Genomic DNA, 6966 nt, shown 5'->3' with positions numbered 1-6966 from the left:
ATTCTATTAGATTGGCCTTTGGTAAGCTCGTTCAGTCTCCTAAACTAAAGTCAAGTTCGTTAGCCAGCCGTTTTGGATAAAAATACTAAACCCAGTTATTGTCAAATGTCCACGTTTTGAGACCCCCTGAATCCAAAAAACAGGTTTTTACGAATGTGTACGTATGTCTTACTGTGTGTACGATAACTTTGGAAAAAAAAATTCTATTAGATTGGCCTTTGGTAAGCTCGTTCAGTCTCCTAAACTAAAGTCAAGTTCGTTAGCCAGCCGTTTTGGATAAAAATAATAAAAGTGAGCGCATTTTAAATAGCTTTGAGACTACTTTTTTCAAAGTTCAAACATTTTCTGTACGAATGTTTATAGTATTGAAAAATTCTAACAATTTATCCTAATGACTTTTTCCATAAAATCAAAAATTACCAGAGTTATGGCATTTACAAAATTAAAAAAAAAATATATAAAAATGAACATTTTTAACCGAATAACGTACGATATGAAAAAGTAAGGAAAATACAAATTTTGCTTTTTGAATGTCCTACAGGATTATCATAACAACTTCTTGAATTTTCTTACAAAATACAAAATTCAAATTTTGACAGTATACAAAATAATGGAACATCCAAAAATGACATTTTACCCTAATGAGACAACACACAGGGGCAGTGATCCCAGATCTGAAACGAGGTGTGGTCCAATACTATGACAGGGCTACGTCCGTGCGAATATAGTAGGAGACGATATAAATGACTGGGTTGCGTGCGCAACCCATTTCTCCTCTTCTGAATTTGAAAACTCGAAGGTGCACGATTGCGGATCGGAACACTTCGGCGGTTCTATTTATATCTCTATCTGCTTTGAAATAAAATCAAGAGATTGGGATTTTAATATATTGCTTTTAGTTCGGCCACATACATGTAGAGGCGCGACAGGCAACTATATATTCGGTCGCGCCAAATTATAGTGCATTTGAAATCCAAAATGGTAATAATCTAATTTTACTTTATAAGTGAATAGAAAAATAATTTTAGTTGAATAGAGAAGGTCTTGACGGAATTCGAAGACTCTAAAGTTTTTTTGAAATCAAAATTATGCCCAAAATGTATCAAACATGTTAGTATAAAATATTAATTACAAATTTGAATTAAAAAGTTTATTTTTCATTTAAGTTATAATTTTTTTGGGAATTAGTAGTAAAGTGAATTTGAAGATACAGTTAAGTTTTATTTAAATTTAAATAAATTAAAAAACTGTCTGGTTAAATCAACCAGATTTCTGGTTGAATTTGTCCTTAATATTTTTTTCTGGTTAAAGAAATAAAAATTCTGAAAAGAAATTTCCTTATAAAAACTTATAAAAAAATTTTTTCTTAAATTTCCTTATAGACCCAGACAAATGTCTTCTGAAATGTTACATTTTTTAAATATTTGTGAATTTAGTGGTATATGAGTTTTTTAACAGCTGTAAAGTGTAAGAAGCATTTTCGAAAGGCAAAGGAAATTACGGCTTGCTTCTACAGTTTAGCTAAGGCCATGTTATAAATATGAACCATTTTTTCAAATTGAAAAAACAAGTAACTCAATTCTACAAAATGTCATTTTCCCTGCTCCAGAAACGTATCTTTAAGAAAAAATGTAAATTTGCTTAATTTTTTTTTTAATAGCATAATTGCCATATTTTTCGTCTTTTTGTTATTTTAATATCTGAGCTAATAACATTTTTTAAACCGCAATCATTAAAAAAAATATAAACCAATGCTATAAATTCACAGGACTATTATCAAAGATATTCTATTATGTACTTTAATAGTCTATATTTTTAAAAAGAATTTGACGCCGTTTTGATTTTATTTTATTTTAAAGAAATATATAAGTTTGCTTAGTTTTGCATATTTAAGTCCATTCAAAATTTTTGATTTTGCTAAAATAATTATTTTAAATTCTTTCCTTTAATAAAAAACGTGCTTTTTTAAATTTGTTCGTAAAGAAATTTATTTTCTAGTAATTTAAATATTTGATCAACTTTCAGTTCCTTTTATAAAATTTGAAAGGCTTATGCATTATAAATTAACTACCTCATTAACAAAAAAGGTTTTTTAAAGAAAAATAACAACAATTATGCAAAAAAAAAACACTTTTTTATTTAAAAAAGATATTAATAATGCTTATTTCTTTCATAATTAAAAAGAAATTTGGAAGGAATTTCATAGTTGAATAAAATTATGAATCAAACAAAAAAATACATGATCTGGCACTTTTTTGTTAGACTTATTTTTCCAAAAATTGTATACACCTTTTCAAAGGTCTTTATTGAAAACCGAAGTTTAATTCCGCTCTATTGTATTATTCACAACTTTCTTCTATCTGCAATTCATAACACAGTAGACAATTAGGCATAATGTAAAAATTACAATGAACATGACCAGTCAAAACTTCCATTTTAATATCGAATTTATTAAATTAAAAAGCAGATATTTTTTAATTCATTACGCCAAGCGTTATAATGCTTAAAGCTTCTTGTTCTTCAAAAATCAATATATTCCAATCAAGATATTTTTCTTACTTAAATCTTGTAAACAAGAACAAATGTTTTCATGTAATAAATTAGTGACGAAATTTCGTTATCAAATAATTTTTTTTTAATGTGATAAGCCGTGATTATTTCTGCCGTCTTAGAGAAAAAAGTTTTTTTCTAAAATTTGACGTAAGGGCCATTTTCGCGTTGCAGCGTATACGTAAAGAGGACTCACGTCAAAACGAAGATAGTGAGTTTCTTCATGCAAACGGCAGATTTGGCTTAATCTATTTTTCCCTCTCGACGGATTGTTCACCTAGGCGCACGGGGTATTTCCTAAATTAATTTTTTTACGTAAAAAAATGTCGTGTCTACTAAAATGTAATACTTTTTTCTCGATGATTCAAATTAAAAAAGAAAGGTTTGAAAGTGTAAAATTAAAAATGTAAGGCATTAAAAAAATTCTGAATTTAAGAATAAAATCCTAAACAATTAAAAATTTTAACATTGAAATTTAATTTGGTTTTGAATATAAGGGTTTAATATCGTAAAATTGACGACTGTAAGCCTTGTAACTTGATTAAGCTTAAATTAATGGCCTCCAAAATCTGATAATACCCAAATACAAACATTTAGAATTCTGCATTTCAATTTTCAATTCAGAACTTTCAAAATTAAATAATTTAAATTTATCAGATTACACTTGAGACATGAGGCATATTCAAAATTTAAAAAATATCAATGCTTGTATTTTTAATTTATCAACTATATGAAAAAATTTCAAATAATACAATTCTTGAAATTTCTGTTTATAAAATTTCTCAATTTGAATGTTTTAAATTGAAAATATATTAAAACCTTTCAATTTCAAATTCCTCTCCTTAGAAAAAGTTTTCGATTTCAAAGGCTTTACATTTATTCCAATTTTTCACGAGGTTTGACATCGAATAATCTACTTATTGCAGCTTTAAATTATTTATATCCTAAAGCTAAAAAAAATGTATTGCCGAATCATGAGTGATTTCATTTAAAACGTTTAAAATTAAATAATTTGATTTGACAGGTTATACTCGAAGAATATTCGAAATTTTACAAATACTGAGACTTTGAATTTTTAATTTATAAACTAATTTCTTTTAATAATTATTTTTTTATTTTTACGCTTCTAAAATAAAATAATTACACTGTAATTTTAACTGTTTTCATTTCAAATTTCTCTAATTTAAAAACTTTTAATTTCAAAGGCTTTGAAGTTATAATCCAATTTTCGAAACTGAATAATTTCGAATGGAATAATTATTTAATTGCTGACATACTTCTAATTTGAAATAAAATTCTAGGATAATAAAGTATTTCCATGCAAAATCGTTATGCTGAAGTTTAAACGCTTCCTTTTATATTTTGACATTGTCGACTTCTGAAAAGTTTCAAACCAAAATATTTAGAACTATGAGTCCTAATTACTTTCCTGATTTTTTTTTGTGTTGAATTTAACTAATTATTATAAAAATAAGGGAATTTTTTTAAATTTCTCTAGCTTATTTGAATGCTCTCCATTGTTGAATCCAAGAAACAACCCACATATATCTGTATTTAATTGAATCAAATTCAAAATTTAACGACAGTTTCATTTTTATTGAACTAAATTTTACCTAATTTTGAATTTAAGTAAAATGTATTCACTTTTTAAAATGATCTGAATTGTATTCAATCTTTAAATTTTGATTTACAAAATAATTTTAAAAATTGCACTACAATAAATCTTAAAGTACGAATAGAATTGTTTTAAAACTTCTTTACTTAGTATCTAGAAAATTTCTCTTTGAAAAGAATCCAGACGAGAAATTAATTTAATTTAACTAAACTTTATTTAATTCATAAATTCACCTAAATTTCATTTAAATGTTGAATTTAGCTACATTTTATTTAAATTTTAAATTGAACTAAATGTTATTTAATTTGGAATTTAAATAAATTTTATTGAATTTTTTAATTTATCCTAATTTCATTTAAATTTTAAGTTTAGTTTTTTAAAAATAATTTTAGAAATTTCACTAAAATTCTAAAGTACAAAAACAATTTTTTTACACTCATTTATTGTCTCGAAAATTTAAAATAATAATAAATAGAATATTTTTAGACTCTCTTTCATTTGAATATAATTAGATAATTCAGTGTCCATAACATTTTTAGTGTACAGGCCGTACAGAGCCAGCCAACCGACTCAACTATAGCAAAGATTGCTATAGTGATGGCGAAGGCGAACGCGAGCACGAGAAACAGGAAATCACGTTTAGTTTAGAATTCAACAACTTTCGGTGTGCGCCCCGGACCCACCACGCCCGATGACGTGCTAGGAGGACAAGGTTGCCATAGAAACGGTGAAAAGTTGAAGAGGGCAGCACCTCGATATAATCGAAAATGTAGTTAGATATATATATCGGCCGTCCCCACCATTGACCCATGCCGTATCTATGACCTAATATCTTTGCTACCACTCGACGTTGACCGCGGAAGAACTGCACCGTGCTGCCAAAGATAGTAGGTCCTAGATACGGCATGGATCAGTGGTGGGGACGGCCGATATATATATCTAACTACATTTTCGACTATATCGAGGTGCTGCCCTCTTTAACTTTTCACCGTTTCTATGGCAACCGCGTCCTCCTAGTACGTCAGCGGGCGGGGTGGGGCCGGGCGCAATGAATACAAAATAAAGAAATAAAGGAAACAATTAAAGGAAACTAAATAAAAAACTAAGGAAACTTATATATTTATTAAAAAAAAAATAAAATAAAAACGGCATCAAATTCTTTAAAAAAATATAGACTATTAAAGTACATAATAGTTCTGTGAATTTATAGCATTGGTTAATATTATCTTTCATAATTGCGATTTAAAAAATGTAATTAGCTCAGGTATTAATACCAAAAAAAAAGACGAAAATTATGGCAATTATGCTATTAAAACAAGAAATTAGGCAAACTTACATTTTTTCTTAAAGTTAGATTTCTAGAGCAGGGAAAATGACGTTTTTTACGATTGAGTTACTTCTTATTTCAATTTGAAAAAATGGTTCATATTTATAACATGGCCTTAGCTAAAATGTAGAAGCAAGCCGTGATTTCTTTTGACTTTCGAAAATGCTTCTTACACTTTACAGCTGTTAGAAAACACATATACCACTAAATTCACAAATATTTAAAAATGCAACATTTCAGAAGACATTTGTCTAGGTATATAAGGAAATTTAGGGAAAAAATTTTTTTATAAGTTTTTATAAGGAAATTTCTTTTCAGAATTTTTATTTCTTTACCTAGAAAAAAATAGTAAGGACATATTCAACCAGAATTCTGGTTGATTCAACCAGTTTTTTTAACTTATTTAAATTTAAATAAAACCTAACTGTTTGTTCAAATTCACTTTTCTACTAATTTCCAAAAAAATTATAACTTAAATAAAAAATAAACTTTTTAATTCAAATTTGTTATTACTATTTTATACTAACATCTTTGCTACATTTTGGGCAAAATTTTGATTTCAAAAAGTCTTAAGAGTCCTCGAATTCCTTCAAGACCTTTTCTACTCAATTAAAATTATTTTTCCTTTCACTTATAACGTAAAATTAGATTATTACCATTTTGGATTTCAAATGCACGATAATTTGGCGCGACCGAATATATGGTTGCCGAACTATGGCCAATATATATATATATGCAAGACCACAAACTTGCCTGCTGCACTAACTACCGGTATGTGGAGCAACTAATCTCATGCCGTATCTAGGACCTAATATCTTTGGTGCTACTTGCGCTTGACCCGTGATCCGGGTGCTCCCTCTCTGCGTGGAACATGGCCGACGGCCGTGATGGCATTTAATTGGTGCTGCCTCTCGTAGTTGCGTGGCATCTTTGCACCGTGCTGGTGTTGACCGGACCCTCCTGCTACGGTCTTTGACGACGATTGACTTCGCTGACATTTAACTAATGTTTACCACTTGTCAGTTTTCTCGTGTTGAAAGTTGGTTTCCAGTTCTTTACCGTGCCGTGTCCCAACTTCAGCCCAAGTTATTTTACGGTTTAGTTGTTAGAAAAACAACCCTAATAAACTAAAAACGGACTGAGATTAGGTTCATGTGGGTGTCACGCTTCTTATTAACGGATATTGTCTAAGGATCGAAATAGTACACCGAAGTACTAATGTCACAAAAATGTCAAAGATGTATAAGGATACCAACACTAGTAAATTATTTTAAAATATAGTAGACAGTGTTCCGTTGTCTAGACCTGGATCATGGCTAGACGGTAAGTCTGGAAAATTGCACACGCTCCCAGCGAAATCGCGGTAAAATTTCAGCCACAACCACGTCTGACGACCGTGAGATAGGTCGTGAGACGTGGTTGTGACTGAAATTTTACCGCGATTTCGCTGGAAGCGGATGCAATTTTTCAGATT

This window comes from Belonocnema kinseyi, chromosome 7 (assembly GCF_010883055.1).
Source record: "Belonocnema kinseyi isolate 2016_QV_RU_SX_M_011 chromosome 7, B_treatae_v1, whole genome shotgun sequence".
In the NCBI taxonomy this organism is placed as follows: Eukaryota; Metazoa; Arthropoda; class Insecta; order Hymenoptera; family Cynipidae; genus Belonocnema; species Belonocnema kinseyi.
This window is presented reverse-complemented; position numbering follows the sequence as displayed.